Source organism: Ictidomys tridecemlineatus, chromosome 1 (genome assembly GCF_052094955.1).
Source record: "Ictidomys tridecemlineatus isolate mIctTri1 chromosome 1, mIctTri1.hap1, whole genome shotgun sequence".
Classification (NCBI taxonomy): domain Eukaryota; kingdom Metazoa; phylum Chordata; class Mammalia; order Rodentia; family Sciuridae; genus Ictidomys; species Ictidomys tridecemlineatus.
The window spans coordinates 69236077-69258039 of record NC_135477.1 but is presented as its reverse complement, the minus strand read 5'-3'; the positions used below and the strand labels follow the sequence as shown (position 1 = coordinate 69258039).

The window sequence follows — 21963 nt, the reverse complement described above, 5'->3', positions numbered from 1 at the left end:
ATCTTGAGTAAGAGTGATGTTTCTGGAAAGTACTTCATGCATTTCCCCTTTATTTTGTGCAGCTGAAGGCATTAGCTGCATGGTAAGGTATTCCTGGGGGGTCCAGTGTGCCCAGTTTGTGAGGTGGTAAGTCACATTGTCTCTCCTTTGTAGATCTCCATGTCCTTGGAACAGGTGTTCCAACCTTCAGGTGAGGGAGCAGCCTGATGAGGGTCTCTGGCTTTTTAATCATGCTAACAAGCTGAGATAACAGGACCAAAAACCCGGTGCAGGGGCTCCCTGACTGGCTTTCCTCAGGCTTTTGTCCCCCCCTCCCTCGAACATGTTAAACATAGAGATACAGATATCTCCCAGACCTTGTGAGTGCAGACTTTTGGTGATTAGCAAAGTGCCTCTTCAGGCCATCGTGTAGTGACACTGCATCCTCCCCTACAGTGCTGGTGCTGTTTTTGTCTTTATTTGTGGTGATGTTTCTCTGCTTTTTAAATTGTACTGTATTTTGCATTATAAAAAATGAAAGTCCTCAATAGCAAGAGAGAACTGCCTGTGGTTATGGCAAAGATAAAAATCAATAGGCGTATGATGTGATGCTTGCTTTTCACTTCAGTTGGGCAATGGTGCTTTTATGAGAAAGAAGGGAGAAAAATGAAGTGCATATGTATATATATACAATGCCAAAATTACATTAAGGTTATTGTGATCTACAAAGGAAGTATACTCACTGGTAATAAGTATTGTAATTGGCAATGATGATAGAATTAGTGGTACTATTAAGATGATTATGAATATATACTCTCAGAAAATAAACTGTAGCCCATACCCCCATTTCTCTTATGTGAATGTGTTGTTTGGCTATTTGGTGCTGGGGTTGGTTTTCACATTGGTGGGGTGGAGACATTCCATATAGTGAGTCAGATCCTGAGCCTGGGTAAGCAGGAGTTTCCTTTCTGCTCATACATTATCTTTGACACTGGGCTCCCTTTTCTGTATCATAGGATCAGTAAACTCTGCTTAGGGCTGTGGGGAGGATCGAATGTACTAGACGGTACCAAAGCAGGAGCTATGGTGGTAGCAGTCTGATTACAAATTTCAGGCCATGATGCCTCCTTGCTCTAGAGCATGTGCTTGAGTGTACAGCGTGCTAGATCTAAACACTTTTGCCTGAAAGGATTTGGGGTGGTTTAGCCATTTCAATATGGTTCTAAGAGGGTCAAGTGGATGCCTTCTAAGTATGGTCTCATATCCAAAATCAGAGGGAAGCTCAGGTTCTTACTGTGCCAGTTTTTGTTTGAGGGAATATTTGGGCTGTGTCACTGCCCTGAAGTTATGTGAATTAAAAGAAATTCTCTGCAACAAACTTGCAGCTCTAACGCATAGAAGACCTGAAATGTGGCACAATAACTAAAGCCAATAGCAATGTATCACATGTTTGAAATTTGCTGAGAGTAGATTTCATTACACATTTGTAGAATGTACTTTCCACAAAAAAATGGATGTGTTAATTAGCTTTATTATGGCAATCATTTCACAGTGAAAAAATATATATAAACATCACATTCTGTACCCTAAATACATGCAACTTTTATTTATCAATCATATTTTAATAAATATTAAAAATAAAGTTCCTGAGATATTCTTTTGTTCTAGAATATCCTGATTAGGTGGGGCTGATTTATCACATTCAATATATGGTCAGTTTTTTTTCTTTTCACTTCTCTCTCTATTTTAAAAAACGTTACAGCAGTATTTTAATCTAGATGCTTGCCATATATTAAGTACGTTTTATCAACTGAAATAGCACTAACAATAAAAATCCTTGGTGATAGCATGTTGTTTTGCTTCTTCTTGCAGGGCGAAGAAGGCAGCATGAGCGACCCCTGAATGTGCATTTGGGCATATTTAACCATTTGGTTTTGAGTAGGAGAAAGAAGACGGCCATCCCTGTGAAAGGTAAAAAAAAAAAAAATTTGTAGCAGCTTTTTACTATTAGAACTTTCAAACATACTAAAGAGTTAAAAAAATGTACAGCAAACTCCTATGTACCTACTACCATTAGATTTAATAGCTATTAGTATTTTTGCTACCTTTTCTGTGTGTGTGTGTGTATGTTTTATACTTTTTTTTTTTTTGGCTGAAATGTGTGAAAGTAATTTACAGACATATGAATTTCTCCTAAATGCTTGGGGCCATAATTCCTAAAAATAATAATGTTCTCCCTTGAGAGATATTTTAGGATATTCATAAACTCTGTGGTACAGAATTATTTAAATAGCTTCTAGTAAAGGGTCTAACTTTATGTTCCCTTCATAGTTGATAAAAATAAAGTCAGACTAAAAAATTTAAACAGCTTTAATTAATGGACAGATAAAGCAGTATGAATTTGTTTGATATAAGAAACATGAACATGAAGGTGTGAAATTTTCCTGAGAGAGAAGGATTCCATACTTTTTTCATTCCCTGAAATCTGCCTATCCGCCCCCTATGGATGATGTTTTATGGTTGCGTCAGTGGATTCGATCACTGCCTTTACCCCATTCTGATCAGCATTCTTAAGTACACCAGTGCCTGTGATCTAATGTGAACAAAGGTCTTAAATGATTTTTTAAAAAAAATCTAAACTTGTAGGAGAATGTGGGAAAATTATGAGTGATAATATGAAATTGAGATTTATATATTTAAACCAACATTAGAGAGAGTAAAATTAGAGCAAAATTAGAGAGAATAAAAATTAAAACATTAGAGAGAGTAAAAATGATTCCCAATTTGACTACCTGAATTGAAATTTTATATAGAATCTAAAAGATGTGTTCTGCAATGATTGCAGTTCCCAATCATTACACATTACGGCCAATTACATGACCAGTTAGCTGCGATTCTTGCAGGGTGGCTGTTGACGGCTGTACATTCCAATCTCAGTGATAGTTTATTTATGATACCTCTCTCAAGTGTTCCCGTGATAGTTTATTTATGATACCTCTCTCAAGTGTTCCCTGTGTGTTGAAACATTGTTTTGTTTCTTTCTATATTTTCAAGCATTCTTTATAGACATTTATGAACTGAAGTTGCCCATCTTTAGCATATTTTAAAAGAAGTCTAAACAAACCATTTAGGGCAACAGTGGCTTCTTCTACTGTCCTTTTTCAATTTGACTAAAAGGTTAATGATGGGGCTGGGGATGTGGCTCAAGCAGTAGTGCGCTCGCCTGGCATGCATGGGGTGCTGGGTTCGATCCTCAGCACCACATAAAAATAAAATAAAGATGTTGTGTCCACCGATAAACTAAAAAATAAATATTAAAAAATTCTCTCTCTTTAAAAAAAAAGGTTAGTGATATCAATAAAGGTTATTCAAAGGAAACATTCAGAAGGAGCTTGGAATGATCTAGGTTGCTTTCTCATTCTTTGGCCTCTATATGGTTATGCTTAGAATGAATCATAGGTAGCTTGGAATGATCTAGGTTGCTTTCTCATTCTTTGGCCTCTTTATGGTTATGCTTTGAAAAGATGAGTGAGCCGGAAAAATGATGGATGAATGAGGGTTTATGGAGTCCAGTATTGCCTGGGTCATTTAGGTAGGGGATATTTAAAAAAAACAACAACTTTTTTTTGAAGTATAACATACCTACAGAAAATACACACAAGTATGTAGCTCAATCTCATTGCACAAATTGAACACACCTGTGTGACCAGACCAGCACCCAGGTTAAGAACATTACCAACACAACCTCATTCCTCCTTCTAGACACTACCCTGCTTCCTCCAAGGAAAACCACTGCTTTGACTTTGAGAGTATACATTAGTTTTGCTTGCGTTTCTTTTGCCCACGTGTGTGTGTGTGTGTGTGTGTGTGTGTGTGTAAGTGTGTAAGTAATACATAATGCAAATTGTACTTTTTTGCATCTGTTTTTTTTAAATCAATAATGTATTAAAAAGGTTACTCCCTATTGTTGCATATAGTTTTGGATTGTTGATTTTCATTGCTGTAGAGTGTTCTATTGTAAGAGAATAGTATAGTTTATTTATTCTGCTAGATATCTGGTAAGTATATGGGGCACCCTCTACCAGAAATGGAGATTAAACAAGATTTTGTCCTCATTGTAGTTACAGTGGAGGTGATCTTAGGTTTCCAACCCCTGCCCAGCTTCTGCTGGATAAGAAGGAGAGGTTCTAACTTCTGATAAGAGAGCAAGACACATGTGCAAGAGATGTGTATGGTTTCTTCAGTCCTGTCATGATTTCTGCTGCTCTTGCTATGACTCACCATGTCCCTTTCACTTTATTCCCTGCAGGCACTAGTCTTCTGTATTCTCATCTGCCATTCTTACTCTCTGTAGCTCTTCTGGGGAGACTGTGCCATCAAGGAATATTTAAAGCTCAATTTTACGTGCTAGAGGAGGGCAAAGAGTAGAAGGTTGTGGGCTTGCACTTGAGGAGCCCATTTTGTGGTTGTGGCTTCATAGTTATGGACGTGGGCCACACTCCTGGAAACCAGCTGTGCTGTAGAATTCAGGGATGTAAATGCACAGACTTAACTGGACCTGTCTGATAACAGGACTGAGATTAGTAGGGAGTGATGTTAGCTGTGGAATCTGGATATATATTCCTCAGCCAAATTTTGACCCAACAAAGCATGTTGGGCAGAATTTAGTGAGTTTACCAATTTCTTTCTCTTTTTATTTTTTTATTCTATTTTGTTATATGTGACAGCAGAATGCATTACAATTCATATTACACTAATATAGAGCACAATTTTTCATATCTCTGGTCGTATACAAAGTATATTCTCAGGAGACTTTAGCAATTTCTAATCTTTAGGAAATAAAGGGTTATTATAGAAAGTGTTCCTCATGAGATTTGGATGTTTCTGTGGTCAAATTCTGTTTTTATAAATAAGGTCTTATTCAAATACAATTGTGCTCATTTGTTTACGTATTGTGCTATAACAGTAGAGTTGAATAGTTGCGAAAGAGACCAGGATTGAGTTGTTGGAACAGTGACCATATGGCCCACAAAGCCTAAAATATTTACCATATGGCCCTTTACAAAAAACTTTGCCAGCTCCTGCTTTACTTCATAAAAGAAGAACATAGTAATCATAACCTCTGTGGTCACGTAATAGATTGAGCCCATTAAATTTATGTTAATGTCTTTATTCATTCATTTATCCATTTATCTATCCATCCATATATTCAACAGATATTTAGAGTGCCCATTAAATTATATGTATAAAATGGTGATAACTAGATAAATTTCTTACCTTATGAAATTTATGTAAAAATTTTGACTTATGAATTTGAAGTTCCATTCTAGGATTGTGTTTTCTATTAATTGAAATGAAAGAATAATATGGAAATAGAAATACCAGATCCTCAATTTTAAACTGATATGTCCATTGTCTTCATTAGTTTTATAAATTTGATTAAACACTTATTCCCTATAATTTAATGGGTACTTCAGTGATGAGTTACATAGTGTTACATACATACCAACTACTACAGTTCTGAGGGTCCTGATTATTTACATGTGGTAACTCTGACCTGCCTGAGAGCAGCCTTGTATGAGAAGGGCTGAAGAGCATTTGAAGTGCTTATCCAAAGCAGGCCAAATAGACCTCTAATTGTATGCTACTTTAATAATAAATAATAACCTCATCAGAAAGAACAGTAAACCAAGAAAAGAAAGTTTGGAATGTACTGTAACAAATTTATCTCTATTGGAATGCTTATCTGTTTGTGTACTCAAGGTCATAAAAGATTATTTCTGCTTCAGAGAAGTCTATAGGAGGCATTGTAATGAACACAGAAAATACAGAAACATTTATTACATTTTTCTAAGTAATGTGCTTTTTTTGGAGGGGGTTACTGGGGACTGAATTCAGGGGCACTCAACCACTGAGCCACATCCCCAGCCCTAGTTTGTATTTTATTTAGAGACAGGGTCTCACTGAGTTGTTTAGCACTTTGCTTTCCTCCTGCCTCAGCCTCCTGAGCCACTGGGATTACAGAGGTATGCCACCATGCCCTGCAGAAATGTGCTTTTAGCATCTTTTTAACCCATTTAGCATTTTCATATGTGCTCATATGTGTTCATGGGTAGACACTAAGCTTTGGGTGACTTGCCTGTTCTTCACCCCAAGATTGTCTTCAGACCAGCCCAAAGGAAATAGTCAAATCATACCGATGAGCCATCATAAGCCATGAAGGCTGCATGACCTTTTAGCTCAAGAGGTCTTATAGGAAATGAGGTTGGACATTTATTTGGAAGTTGTAGTTGCAGTTACTTAGCTGTGTGTAATAATTCAAAGGTGTAAAATGCATCCCCGGCTGTCAGACGTCAAATGGAATGCTCTTTGCCACCATTTGAGGCAGTGATCTGTATGAGGGTGCTTTCCTCTGAAGTCTCAGACTCCTGAAGGAACCACAGAGAGGGATTATTAGCTAGTGCAGTCAATCAATGATTCAGACTCCAAACTGGTTTGTTTTGTGGCTGAATTTTGATAAATGAAGTTTAGATATGGTTGATTTGCTTGAAGAAGAAGAAATTATTTATATTTTCTATGGTTTGGATAAGGTTTGTTCCTGAAAGATTCATGTGACAGAAACTTGGTCCTTAGTGTGAAGGACAATGTTGGGACTTTTAAGGTCATCAATTCTCGGAAAGAATTGATGCAGTGGTTGGTTCCTTTGAGAATGGGTTGTTGAAAGGGAGCCTGGCACCTTTGCTGGATCCCTCTCCTGGATGCGCTCCTCATCTCTCTTGCATGTGCTCTTGACATTGTGATGCCATCTTCTATGAGGCCATTGCCACAGATGGGCAGATATCAGTTTCATGCTTTTGATCCTTCAGACTCTTTTTCTTTACCAACCATCCAGTATCAGGTATTTTGTTATAGTAATGACAAATGGACTAATACAGTATCCATTTACATATTCTTTTATTTTATAAAATTTGATCCTATTTTAAATTTTTTTTCTTTTTTTTTGTTTGTTGTGTTGGAGATCAAACGCGGGTCCTTATACATGTTAGACAAGCATTTCACTGCAAACTACATCTAGACCTTTTTGAGTAATTCTTCTTTATAATGGTTTAGGTTTAAAAAAGAGATAATAGGGCTGGGGATGTGGCTCAAGCCGTAGTGTGTTTGCCTGGCATGCGCACCCCCCTGGGTTCGATTTTCCGTACCACATACAAATAAAGATGTTGTGTCTGCCGAGAACTAAAAAAATAAATATTAAATAAATATTAAAATATAAAAAATAAATATTAAAAAATTTTCTCTCTCTTAAAAAAAAGAAAAGAGATAATAATTGAAAAGACCAAAAGAAAATAAGAATTACAGTTACTTTACCAAGCTGGAAACTGCAAACTTTACCCATTGGTTAAAAATAAAGTTTTCTGAAACAAATTTGATGACAAACCAGATCACTTGTCCTGTGTTATTAGAAAATGTGGATCTTTTGTTGTCCATAATATGCAGTTATCTTGTCAAGAACTCAGAAGTCTTGATTTGTCAAAGGCATCTGATTGAAATTTATCAGTCTTTCAAGTTTTATTTTCAGGAAGGGAAAAGTACTGAAGCACTGATACATATAGCTTAATAGAAAAAATATGTTTTAGAAAGAGATCAGGATGATTTGCTTGGTTGCAAGTGACAGAAAACTCCGTTCTTACCATCTTTAGTGAAAAAACTTACCAGCATATTGAAAGTCTAGGGATGGAACTGCCTTCAGGTGGGGCTTGCCTGGGGCTCTAATTGATGTCATGAGAATCTGACTTGACTGTGTGTTCATGGGCGGCAAATGAAAACCTCCACCAGCTTCAGGTCCACATCAAGTGCTCATCCAAGATACCACATTCCTGGACATAATTTGTCATGCACCTAATGCTGGATCAGTCATTGTGCCTTTGGCTTGTTCTGATTTGGATTGCCTGGTTTATATTGTTTACCCCTAGAGCCTGAGGTCAGCAGGAGAGGAAGCCTGTGGAATGGTTCCCTCCAGAGGTAAATCCAGGTAGTTAGCAGGAAGGCCAGTGGGTCCTGAAAGGTGAAATAGTAATTGTAACAGTTATCGTTAATGTATCTTTTTATGATCTGTAAGCACTTTCAGATATCTTCTTTATTTAACCTGAAAGATTTATTAGGTAGGAAGAATAAAGAAATGATAAGGAACATGGATTCTGGAATCAGACTGGGTTCCACTATTAGTGGTATGAACTTTTGACTAATTGCTTAACCTTTCTGTGCCCCAGTTTCCTCAACTGTGCTATGGGGACAAACACATTTATCTTATAGGTTCTGGGAAAGATCAACTTAATGGATATTTGTGAGGCACTTCAGATCGTGCCTCATACATACTAATCTCACTCTCCCTTGTTATTGTGTTTGACCTTTAAAACAGCTTTGCCAGCAGAGGAGTGAGTGTACTGACCTCTGCATTGACAGCTGGGTCATGTGGGCTGTAAGGGTCAACACTGTTAGGTCCTGACTTCTGCCCCGACCCCTCTGTGTTATGACAGTAGGGCATATGGGTTAATAATGTCAAGGAACCAGAGATGAAAAGACCCACAGAAAGTAGACCTGCTTCATAAAAGTACCTGAACACACCTACATTCTATCAGTAAGTTGATCTTTGGCTTCCCATGTGAAGAATGCCCCCTGGTATATTTAGGGGAACATTATTAGGCCAAAATTCACACTGCCATTGTTCTACCCTGGTGGAAATATGCCTGGGTGGGACATTCAGGCATATCTTGGTTGGCACTCACTCACTTGGGAAGTGTTTGCTGGTTTAATCACATTCAGTATTCCGAGCTTTAAAAAACACAAAGATTTTTGTGGTGGGAGGTGATTTGAACCTGTCAGTGTGGTGAGAGGATGTAATCACTGACTCAGAAGTTTGTATTGTTGCACAATTCTGTTTCCAAGGCCTTTAGCCAGTTCTGTCTAGAAGTAGATACTACCATCCCTTTTAAGAGTATTTTCCTACTGGAGATGATGCTGCACTCCTGGAATCCCACTGACTTGGAGGGCTAAGGCAGGAGAATCACAAGTTTGAGTTTCAGTTGGATAACTTAGTGAGACTCTGTCTCAGGCTTGGGGAGTAGCTCAGTGGTAGAACTCTTCTGAGTTGAATTCCTGGTACCCTCTCCCCAACACCCCCCCCCCCCCCAAACGAAACAGAAAAGCTTAATGAAGGAGGCTTGGGACTCAGATGTTGATATGACCCAGACATCTAGGGAGGGTCATGTTGCTTTCTGAGGACTATGACAATAATTTCTTTGTATTTACTGTGGACTTAAGATATTGGTGGCTCGAAGTATCAGTGTGAGTAATCCATGATGCACCTCGGAAATATGCAGCTATAAAGCAAGGAAAAATTTAGCAGAAAACACAAATTTGGCTCTCCCTACTGTGCTTTTGAGGAAAAATGGGGCTATTCAGTATTCACAAAGCTTGCTTCTTGTCCAGACCCACCCGCTTCATGGCCTGACAAACTGCCCTGCAGATGCAGTTTTCTTCTCCAGTGTGACTGTGCTCGGGCTCTGGGGGCTGCTCAGATATTTCTTGAATGAATAAACCTATCTGAACTATGTCTTTTCCTTCCTTTTCAGTTTCTTTTGACAAAGACTTGTTTACCACGTGGATGTCTGAGAATTTCGGCTAACTTTTGCTGAACACACCACATTGTTTTTATTCACTCTTTAGATGAAGGTGGCAGTGTTTGAGTATTGATTGTAGCAGCTGTTTTTACAATGATATTTACATTCCAAATAACAGAGAGTGAAGGGATTAGCTACTAATTCTGTAGTAAGACCCTAAATTTGCCAAATGCAGGTGGGAATCATAACAGATTCTCAGATTTAATTCTGCTTACTTTGTTCTTAGCCCTTCTGGGGCCTTTTGCCTTGCTGAGTAGTCTGTGATTGAACATAAATAGTTTCTTCATTGCCTTTAACCTGACCCCATTTTATCGTGGAGAAAACAGGGTCAACCTTATTTTCTGTAATGTCAGCAATAAGAGTAATGAAGTTACTATTACTTATGTGATGGACACCAACTTATGTTTTTTTTGTTGGTTATCCTATCTAATATTCTCAATAACTCTGTGGTCCTTATTCTACAGATGAGGAAATGGAGGCACGGCCAGAATGTGGCTAAGTAGTGACAGGTCTTAGCAGTGACATGCCCTGTGCTGCCAACTGGGCAGAGCTCAGACTGGCTGAACACTAGAATCACCCTAGGTATTTAAAAGCATTCCACATCCATTCATATGCCCCAATCCCCACCCTGTACATTTTTTACTTGATCTAGGGTCTCAGGTAAAGTTCCTGTGCATTCAGTATTTAGAACCTTTGGACAGCCATGGTTTTGAAAATTTGGTCCCTGGAATGGTAGCATTGTATCAATTGGAAACTTGTTAACAAGAGAAAATTCTTAGGCTCTATCCAGATGGCCCAAGTTGAAACTGGGAGTGGAACTGAAAAACAACTTAAAGTTTATCATTAGTAGTCCTAAGTCTATTCAAAGGATAGTGCAGCAGATCTTAGAATTTTTTTATTTTGTTAATCTGAAACTCTAAACTCATTGAAAACTCCTCTGTCCTCCCTCCCCCTAACCTCTGGTGACCACCATTCTACTTCGTTTTCATGAATTTGACTACTTTAGATAACTCTTCTAAATAGAAGATCATGTGATTTGTATGTACTCTCAAGATTGAGAACCACTGAACTCCAAACTTGATTCAGCTCATTTCTCTCTAGATTCCTACCCACAATATTAATATCAGCCATTGTAAGCCTCAGACTTAACCTTTGTGCATGCTGTGCTCTTTCTAGTCCTTTCTCTGCCCCATTGTTTTTCTATGTCATGTTGGGAGGTTGCTTAACTTCCCTGAGATGGTTTTCTCTTCTGTGTAAAGTGTATAACATGACTTGTAGAGTTGTGCTGAGTTTGAATGACTGGACATGTGGATGTATTTTGTTAAGTTGTCAGGTTGTGTAGCAGAGAACAATTTTAGGGCCAAGGATATAGTTCAGTGATAGGATTCTTTTCTAGCATGCATAAGGATTTTAGTTAGCATTGTAGTACTGTGGCCAAAATACCTGACAAGGACAATTTAGAGGACTTAGAGGGGGAAAATTTATTTGAGGCTCATGGTTTTGGAGGTATCAATCCATAGATGGCTTACTGTACTTTCTGGGTCCAAGGTAAAGCAGAGCATCATGGTGGAAGGACATTGCAGAGGAAGGCTACTCATCTCATAACAGTGTCAGGAGAGAGGGGGGAGGGGTTGCCTGGTAGAGGGAGAGAGAGAGAGAGGGAGAAAGAAAGAAACGTGTGCATGCCCTCAGTGACCCATCTCCTCCTGCTATGTATGCCCACCTGCCTTCAGTTACCACCAAGTAACTAGAATGGAGTGATCAGGTTACAACTCTCTCATAATCTAATCATCTCACCTCTGACTATTCCTGCATGAACAGGAACATTTGGGGGACATTCATTTCTAAAGCATAACAATGAGATTCTAGGTTTGATTTCTAAGCACTGAAATAAAAAAAGTGTGGATTGCAATATTCATTTCTTTTTAAAATTTAGATTTTTAAAAAAGGTTATGCAGTTCTACAAGGCTGCTTAGGAAAAATCTTATCTGTTTCTGCTGTTCACCAGCCCATTTCTTTTTTTTTTAAATTTTTTTAGTTATTGATGGATCTTTATTTTATTTATTTGTATGTGGTGCTGAGAATTGAACCCAGTGCCTCATGCATGCTAGGCAAGCACGCTACTGCTGAGCCACAACCCCAGCCCCACTAGCCCATTTCTTATCTAGTGTTTACCTTACTGTGTAAATAGGATGCACAGATGTTCTATATATCTTAACTGTCCTGTATACACATTTAGTTCTCCTTGGATTTAATAATTATTTTGTTTTTTAAAAAATAAGTTTTCCTTGCACGGATCACTAATTGAACCTCGAGCAGCCTTCCATGTGGATTTCCTCTCAGTGCCTTGACACACATAGATGTTTTCAATTTCATCTTGGAGAATTCTCACCTAGAGCCTTGCTCTGTAGGCTTGCTGCGTGGCACATCTCAAGAATCGCCTTTGGTACCATGCTGAGGATTTCTAAAAGAAATCTGCTTTTGTATTGGCTTCCATCTTTCCCTCATCCCATATTCTCATTTTTCTTATTTTATTCACTTACTTTGACAGAGCACACCTTCTGAAACTTCCTAACAAATTACAAATGGGAGGTAAGACTTTTTAGTTGTTATATTACCTGAGAATGTCATTCCAGGTTGGAAATCACCAAGCTGTGGAATAATGAAGGCACTGCACATTTTTCTACCATTTGTCCATCTAATGTTGACAGTAGGAAGGCCCAAGCCTACTGATTCTTGGTCCTTTGTAGGTGTCTTCTTTTTCTTATCTTTTTCTGGTGTTCATAATTCTTTTTATCATCAGTTCTAAAATTTCACAATAATATTCCTTGGTAAGGGTACACTTTCATTTCTTGTGCTGAGATCCAAATGGGTATTTTCAATCTGAAAACTCATCCTTAATTTTTAGAAAATTTCTGGAAGTACAGTATTTTATTATTCATTCCCTCCCTTTATTTTCTGGAATTCCTGTTAAGTGTTGAGTTATCCCGTGACTATACATCTTTCCTTTTGTTTGTCCATCTCTCCTTATAAGCTACTTTCTTAGGGTATTTTTTGGAGTTTATCTAACAATCCTTCTATTAAGTTTTTTCATGTTTGATACCATGTTTTTAATTTCTGACACTTTTCTGTTATTGTTTGCCGAATGCTTTTATTTTGCCAGTATAGTTTCTTAGCTTGATAAGCAGATTAATATTTTTCTTTTTGAAATTTTCTTTTCTGCATAGTTTCAATTTCTGTCAGGTTGCTTCCACCCCTTATGTCTTTCATGCTAGACATTTTTCTTTCTGTGTCTGAAGATCCTGAAGTGTCTGTTCATGATGAAGAATGAGGCTTTCAAGCTGGAAGATTTGGCTTGTTTGGGTCTGTCATCAGTTGCCATCCTGTGTGTGAACGTTTTAATATCTGCTCCTGTTATCTTTGTCCTTGTGGGCTTATATGCCTTTAAAAAGAAATAACTGGGGGCTGGGGTTGTAGCTCAATGGTAGAGCGCTTGCCTTGCATGTGTGAGGCACTGGGTTCAATCCTCAGCACCACATAAAAATAAATAAAAAAAAAAGGTATAAAAAAAAGAAAATTGTTGTGTTGAGGTTTGAAGAGGAACTAAATGTGTGTTCATGGGACTTGCAGTTAATATGAAAGTCTAAAACAAGCAAAATAGACCAACTGCAGACACACAAAATCCAGGTCAGGATTTGTAGCAGCAGCATTTGATCAAACGCATACCTGCAGTGGTGAGCATTAGCTTGTGTTCTTTTATTTTAAGGCCTGATATATATTTAGATGGTCTCAGCAGAGATCTTGGCTTTCTTGTTAACTCTGCAGCAGCTGCCTCTTTTTCTCAGCTGAAGGTTTTTATTTCAGGTGCTAAAGTACCAATAAATTTATAAATAATAATTGGGCCTTGTGGTAGCAAATAGTAAAAACAATCGTTATTGATGTTTCTAAAAGGTATTTTCTGACAGTTAAGCATATAATCCTTAGATTAAAATGCAGCTGACACATTAAGCCTTCTTACATAAAAAGCCAAACAATAGGCTTTAATGCCGTTTGTCCTTGACCACCCACAAAAAGGGCATTCCTGCAAGCCAGAGAGATTGGACATAAACAAGGCATAGGCAGCGGGGCTGAATTTGTGAGTTTGATCCTTAGTAAATGCTCTAATAAAGCATTGAAACTCAGACCAGCAGAGAGTAGGTAAAAAAAAAAAAAACTATTATTAGCCTTAATTCTGATAGCAGGTCACTGGAAAAATTAAGCAGCATTAGGAGGGCAAAGTGGTTCTTTTTAGTGTAGGCTTACTGACCTTGGATTATTTCATCATCTGTCCCTTGTAGTGCTGAGTTCCGTTGCTTCCCTTTCTCACCGTATGTTGGAAGATCCTCTCAAATATCCTTGCTTCCTTCCAGCTCACCAGAGCGCAGCTTGTTGGAGGAATGCTTTAGCCACTGTGTAGTAACCAAGATGGTCGTTCCTGGCCTTGGCAATGATTACATAACAGAAGTCCTGTTCAACCCCTTGCAGCTCTGCACAGGAGCGGCTCTTTAATAGCTCTGACTTTACCACCTGGAAAGGAAAACCTCTGTTTTTATGCTGATGGCCATGGAAGCTTGCCCAAGGTGCTTCTTGGACACAGGGATTACAGGGCTGTGTGCGGAGAAACGTCTTTCCACTTACACACATTGGCCTATTCCTACTCTGAACATTGGTGGAAATCAGACTCATAGGTTTCCTACTTTTAGGAAGTCACTTACTCTTGTTTATTGAAGCCATCAACCATCTAGCTATAGTTTAGTTATTGTCTTGAGGTTGAATTATAATTGAGAGGAAGCACAATGCTACAAAAATGCCTGGTTGTAAAGTTATGAATTGCTGCATGTTAAGAAAGGGACCTGTTTTTGTTTGTTTAATTAGCAACTAGCTCCTCCTTTTGTTTATACTTCTTCAGTCTCTTCCTCATGCACTCCAAACCTGTCTCCTTGCTCTTTTTTGAGGTGAGGGGAGGAGGGAGGTGTGCTGGGGATCAAACCCAGGGCCTCATGCATGCAAGTCAGGCATTCTACCATTGAGCTATATCTCCAGCCTCCTGTCTCCTTGCTTCCTTAGATGTTAGTGCCCTGAACTGCAGGAGCTGTGTCCTTTCCTTAGCAGACATGGGCTAGGGTTTTTATTGCTAAGAGGGAACCCTACAGATGATGATAGGTTAGCTGACCAATGCTCAGCTTGGGTTTCCTGCATTTTGTCATCCCTGTTGATTATCACAGTTGCTGCCTGTGCCACACTTCCACTTTGAAAGCGGTAGCCCAAGCATGAGCACAGTATCTCCTTGGTTCCCCTCAGCTTAACTGAAGCAGCCCGAGTCTTTCAGAAGACTCTTTTAAATCCTGAGAACCAGCAAAGGGAAAGTACTATTTGCAGAAGCCACCAGTTTCTGAGCTTGTTAGAACTAGTTCACTCCCAGAGCTTGTCTCAGCTCTGTGCAGTCTTTATGGATTCCTGGGTAGAGGAGCCAAAAAAGAACCAAACACTCAAGAGTTTCCAAGTGGGTTCAGATTATATGCCCCCAGACAACAATGGTATAAAATTCTGTTGCCAACATGGTGTTGGCACTTGCTGTGTGATAATTATTCTTTAGTGAATTTATATTAGCAGAAGCTTATCGTTTATATACATGATAGTGAAAAGGGCTGATGTCAGAAATGCTGTCAAGAAATGAAGTGTTAAATTTGTGGTATAGATGAACTTGTGATTCAAAAAATATGTGAACTATTATGAGACAGATAACAGAGTTGTCATTTGAGATTGTCATGAATAAGGCCCCTCATCTGGTTGAGAATTTACCCACTCAGTTTCTGTATGGGAAAAATTGTTCTTCAGCAGTGTGAATGAAATATTCTATCTATTGTAGAACTCCTTCAGCTTCTGGAGGGGGATGAGAAGAAGGAGTGGCATTTATGGAATTTGGCCATTCTGCCAAAAGGGGTGTGCTCTTCCAGCTGCAGCTGGGGTGGCAGGTGGGAGCACAGCAGGGACAAAGGTGACTCTGTAGAGGCTCTGAGGTCAGCGCACTTGGTGAGGGGTTTCAGAGGTTGCTGACATTTCACAGGAGACCCCCTGCCCCCCCCCCAGCAGGTCGTGCCTTGTGTGGGGGCCACAGTTACAACACCCTGGGGAGATTTCCTGTTGGTTCATGATGCAGGTCAACATATTTAAAGAAGTTGGGTCTCACCTCCAAGGTGAGCCCATCACCCACCTTCACAGTGGGGCATCTCTTGGACTGAATGAGCCTTAGTTAGGTGGCTGGTGAAGTTTTCGTCTTTCACGTGGCTTTTGTTGGGAAAGGAAAGGAGAAAGTTACACTTCACTAACATGGAAATGGAGTTCCAGAAGGAAAGGCAGGGGTAAGCCAGGCCTGTGAAGGTGGTGCTCCTCGGGATGTAGACTGGGGCTGGGGCCCTGGAATAGAACAGCTCTGGGAGGACCAGAAACTTGAGATGAACAGTTATACTAATGTGCTTTAGATTTCTTTTGATTTTCTGTTGAATTTAGGAGGGATTACAAATGCTTTTTGTTTAAACTTGGGCCATAGCTTTCTTGTCCTCCCCTCCCCAAGCCTTATTGAGGTTTAATTTGTGTACAAAAACACAGAAAATTATTGCCTACAATTTGTTGAGTTTGGACACATGTATACACTTGTATTAGCATCATCACCACAACCCAGGTAATCTACCACTTTAAAACGTTTCCTTGGGTCCATCTGCCAACCCCCTTTTTTGGGCAAGATGGGGACTGAGAACACTAACCATGAAGTTAGTGTTTAAATTTTAGGTGCACAATACCATGTTGTTGACTTTAGGCCCTGTTGTACAGCAGGTGTGTAGAGCCTACTCATTTGTTTCAATGTCCCTTTGTGCAGCTCTCCGTATCACCCTCCTCTCATCTCTGGGTAGCCACCACTCCTTTGTTTACTATTTTTAGTGCCTCATAAGAGGAATCGTGTAGTATTTGTCCCTCTGTGACTTTTTTCACTAGCATAATGTTTCCTAGGTCCATTCATGTTGTCATAAGTGGTAGAATTTTCTTTTTTAGGGCCGAATAATGTTCCAATGTGTGTATGTATCACATTTTCATTATTCATAGTTGGTGGGCATTTGGGTTCTTTTTATATCTTGGCTATTGTGAATAATGCTGTTGTAAACACAGAATGCAGCTATGTCTTTGAGATACTACTTTCAGTTCTTCTGGAGAGATCTATACCCAGAAGTGAGATTGCTGTGTTATCATATGGCGGTTATGGTTTTAATTTTTGAGGAACCTCTGAACTGCTTTCCAGAGCTGCTGCACCATTGGACATCTCCATCAGCAGTGAGCAAAGGGCTGTGCCTTCCCAAGAACCCCACAAACATTTGTTAATGATAGTAATTTTAACAGATGTGAAGTGATTTCTCTTGGTTTTAATTTTCATTTCCCTGATGTTAAGCATTTTTTCATATACCTATTGTTCATTTGTAGGTCTTTTTTGGAGAAATGTCTGTTTTAAAATTTGGTTATTTATTTTTGATATTGAGCTTTAGGAGTTCTCTATGTATTCTGGATATTAACTCCTTATCTCTTACACGGGATGTAAAGATTTTCTCCTATTTTTTAGGTACTCTGTTGATTGTTTCCTTTGCTGGGTAAAAGCTGTGTTTTCTTTTCTTTCTTCCTTTCTTTTTTTTTTCACTACTGAAAATGAACCAGGGGGAACTTTATCACTGAGTTCAGCCCTTTTTATTTTTTGTTTTGTGACAGGGTCTTGCTAAATTGCTCAGGCTGGCCTTGAACTTGTGATCCTCCAGTCTCATCCTTCTGAGTTGCTGGGATAAGAGGTGTGCATCACCATGCCCAGCTTGCTGCGCAGAAGTTTTTTAATATGATGGAATCTCACTTATGTTTGTTTTCTTGCCTGTGCTTTTGATGTCATACCAAAGTAATCATAATCAAATCCAAGGTCAAGAGCATTTCCCTATTTTTTTTCCCCCTAGGAATTGTAGGTTTCAGATCTTGTGTTCAAATCTCTAACCCACTTTAAGAAAATTTTTGTGTATGGTGTAAGATACGAGTCCAATTTTGTTCTTTGAGATGTGGATATTCAGTTTTCCCAGAACCACTTATTGAAGAGACTAACTTCTCTCCCTTTTGTATTCTTGGCACCCTTGTTAAAAATAAGCTGACTGTGTGTATGGGTTTGTTTCCTGGGCTCTCTGTTTTGCTCAGTTGCTCTATATGTCTGTGTTTATGCCTGTACTATTCTGTTTTGATTTTTGTAGTTTTGTAGTATATTCTGAAATCAGTAAATGTGATGCTTCCAGCTTTGTTCTTTGTTTTTCTTGCTCAAGATTGCTTTCACTATGTGGGGTCTTTTGTGGTTTTATACTAATTTTAGAATTTTTTTTCCTATTGCTATGAAAAATATCTTTGGGATTTTGGTAGGGATTGCATTGAGTCTATAGGTTGCTTGGGGTAGAATGGACATTTTAACAATATCAATTCTTCTAATCCATTAATGGGGTGTACCTTTTTAATATTTATTTTTTAGCTGTAGTTGGACACAATACTTTTATTTCACTTGTTTATTTTTATGTGGTGCTGAGGATCGAACCTAGGGTCTTGCATGTGCGAGGTAAGCACTTTACTACTGAGCCACAACCCTATCCCTTAATAGGGTGTCTTTATTTGTGTCTTTGATTTTTTTTTTCAACAATGTTTTTAGTTTTCTGTGTCTAAGACTCATTCCTTGGTTAAGTTCTTCCCTTCCTTCTTCACTCTCTCCTTCCCACCCTTCCTTCCTTCCTTCCTTCCTTCTTTCCCTGGGATTGAACCAAGAGGCACTGTACTATTGAGCTATATCCCTAACATTTTCATTTTTCATTTTGATAAAGGATCTTGCTAAGTTGCTGAGGCTGGCTTCAATTGTAATTCTCCTGCCTCAACCTCCCGAGTTTCTGGGATTACAGACATGTACCACCATGCCTAGCTGGTTAGGTTTATTTCTGTGAATTTCATTGTTTGGTGCTATTGTAAATGGGATTGTTTTCTTAATTTTCTTTTTGGATCATTCACTGTTGGTTTATAGAAACACAACTTATTTTTTGGGATGTTAATTCTTTGTATCCTGAAGCTTTAATCAATTTGCTTATTACTTCTATAGTTTTTTGGTGGAATCTTCAACATTTTCTACATATAAGCAGGTGATTTTTCTTCTTTCTTTCCAATTTGGATGGCTTTTATTTCTTCTTCCTTTCTACCTGTGTAGGCTAGGACTTCCTGTACTATATTGACTGCAAGTGGTATGAGTGGGCATTTTTATCCATTCTGGATCTTAGAGAAGCTTTCCGGTGTTCCCATTGAGTGTGAGGTTATCTGTGGGCTTTTTGATCATGGCTGACACTGTGTTGAGGTAAGTTCCTTTTGTACTTAATTTGTTGGCTATTTTCATCATAAAAGGGTGTTGAAGTTTGTCAGGTACCTTTTCTGTGTCCACTGAGATGATCATGTGGTTAGGGTCCAAGCTTCCCAGTAGAAGGTGTTCCCTGGGACCCCCAACATGGTGCTACTTGCAGCTGTGATGGCAGGCAGAGTTCGCAGAGGAGAGCTAGCCTGGTCTGGGTCTTCTGGAGGGGTCTCTCTTCGAGTTGAAAACCCTGGTCTGTGTTCTGTTTTAAATAATGGAGATGGGTCCTAAGTTTATTTTACTATTACATATAATAACAGTAAAAGAGAGTGGAAGTATAGGGCAAGAAACAACCAACCAGGCTTCTTTGCAGTCCTGTGTTTCCTATTAATTATGGCAAGGTGTAGAGTCCTATTTTCAACAGTAGAAACTGTTCCTCAAACATACTATCATTCAGAACCTTTTCTTTAGACATGATTGAGTAGCATCTGGTGGGAGGCCCCCTCCCCAAGCCTGAAGAGACCTTTTGAACACTTCAGACCTCATGTGACAGGGTCAATGATGTCACTTCACCAGCAGGGAATTGGGGGTTTCATACTGTTGACAATGAGAATGTTGAGGAACAAACCACAGATGAGTCCCCTTTCGCCTCCAGCGCTGCATAGACTTGGGCTCAAATTGTTTGGGAAACCTGTGGTGGGTGGGTGAGTTATCTTGCATACTGTAGCAACCCAGTATGCTTTCTTATAAAGTTATTCCATGGTGGTGGTCTCAGGAACTCCTTCATTTTTTCCCAGGAACAGCATCCCAAGCTTTGGAGGTCTTTGCCCTGAAACCTGAATTGAACAGGGGAGGTAGTGTGATTGGTTGGCTAGGGAATTCTTAATTCTTTTCTAGTTGAAGAGTGACTTGGTATATAAAAGCACAGACAGACAGATCTGGGTGCAAATTGAAGCTTCTTGACTGTGACTGCAGGTAGGTTACTTAACCTTCTTAACTCATCTGTAGAGTGGTTTATATCATTTGCCTTGGTTATTTTAAGGATTAAAAGACATTGTATGTGTGTGTTTATTTATTTGTAAGACTTTATGTAAATATGGTGCATATATCTATATCTATATCTATATCTATCTATCTATCTATCTGTTATGTATGTACATATATGCACGCACATACACTATATATGTGTGTGTGTGTGTGCGTATATATATATATATATATATATGTATATATATATATATATATATATATATATATATAAATGTAGTGGGTAGTACAGGGTTGCACACATGGTAGTGCTAAATAGCAGATGTTATTATTGTTCTCTTGTATGTTATGCTATAATTGTGCCCCGGTTCTGGGATGTGCTGGGTACTGGTGCTGCTCTCCTTGTGCCACCCTCCCTTATGCCATAGTGCTCCTTGCAGGGAAGTGGAAAAGCTGCCAGGCTGTTTGAATTGCATCCAGGTTTCAATTGCTTCTCTTAGTTCTTTTGGCTTTTAAGCCTTTGGCTTTACTTAAGGTCCACTCTGTTCTCCTAAAATCTTACCTATTAAAATTGCTACTGACTTGTTCATGATGCTTTTCTGGGACAGGGACTGTGATGGGCCTGGCATTGGCAAAGTCATTTCACCAAGACACATGTCTTAATATTTTTACTTTTTCAGGTTTACTTTCCCTCATGGACACTCAGGGAGAAAATATTTGTAAAACAAACTGAATTTATTAGGCAGTCATTAGTTTTTCTTTTTGTTAGTAACTTGACCATAGCATTGGTCCACAAGGGACAACTGGTGTTTGATGTTAGACTTAGTTAAAATCTGGCCAGTGGCAAATACTGTCAGCTGTCTTGGCACTGAGCTTGTCCAGAAGGATCACAGGTAGAATCAGTTTCCCCTACCCTTCATTTAAAATAGCAGAGAATTAAAGGATCCAACTATGAGGAGCCTAACTTGGAACCATGAACTTGGAGCAGTAGCATGCAGAACCTTGATGGTGTTTCTCCTTTCCTCACTGGGTTTTTATTTTCACTTTTTAAAAGAATTCCATGTGTAGCTGGGCACAGTGGTGCATGCCTGTAATTGTAGCTCCTTAGGAGGTGAAGGCAGGAGGATTGCAAGTTTGAGGCCATCTTGGGCAATTTAGTGAGACCATGTCTCAAATTAAAAGAGGCCTGGGTACATACTTTAGTGGTAGAGCATTTGCCTTCCATGTGTGAAACCCTGGGTTCACTCCCCAGTACTACCAAAACAAAGGCCGACGGATTATTTTTCAGGATAATTAAAAAAAGTGTCCAGAATAGCTGAAGTCCACACAATTCATTTCTTTGAAACATTGACAATGTAAGGATAGGCCTGAGGCTTAATAATAGATGTATTGGAAAAGAGTTTCTGCTGTGCTAAGTGATTTGACATAATTGAGCCCCAGTCCTTTACCACCTTCAGTATTGAGGGACCAAGACTGTGCGATGTTTGTTGTGTGAATTTTTTTTGCAAGTGAGGAAAGCTGTTTCCAATATAAATGACTATGAGGCTAATATTTTTCTTGTTCTAGAGCTTCCCCCTGGGAGTAAGAACCCAGGAATCCTAGAAGAGCTTTTCATTAGCTTTCATGGTCTCTTTTCCCTGGAGAGCCCACACTTAGCAGTGCTTTGTTGATGAAACTTGTTTTAATAAATGTAACCATATATTCCTAGAAGGTCACCAGGCAGCCATGTAAAAGAGCCAGGCAGAAGAGGAAGCACCGTTGCTGCCACTGTGGCACACTGGGTGCTGGATCCCACTTTGGGGCCCTTAGGAGGGAACATGAAGAGTCTGGGAGGGAGAGCCACCAGTCCAGGGTGCATAGGAGTGGCCGAAGCACTGATTCCAT

The 21963-nt window shown here is 39.1% G+C and overlaps 1 protein-coding gene and 1 long non-coding RNA gene across 3 annotated transcripts in view; one reads left to right on the top strand and one right to left on the bottom strand.

Annotated features, from left to right (window-relative positions):
- Positions 1-1494: 1494 nt before the first annotated feature.
- LOC144376039 (uncharacterized) lies at positions 1495-14161 on the bottom strand. Its single transcript, XR_013436041.1, has 2 exons — positions 13966-14161; positions 1495-1941 (listed from the first exon to the last, which is right to left on the bottom strand). It is a non-coding gene; the product is annotated as an uncharacterized LOC144376039 (long non-coding RNA).
- Positions 1852-21963, top strand: part of Sgms1 (sphingomyelin synthase 1) — a 241629-nt gene continuing 221517 nt past the window's right edge. For both annotated transcript variants that reach the window (XM_040273817.2, XM_021735877.3), the window contains exon 1: positions 1852-1950. The gene's annotated coding sequence lies outside the window, so the exon portion shown is untranslated. The remainder of the gene's footprint in view (positions 1951-21963) is intronic.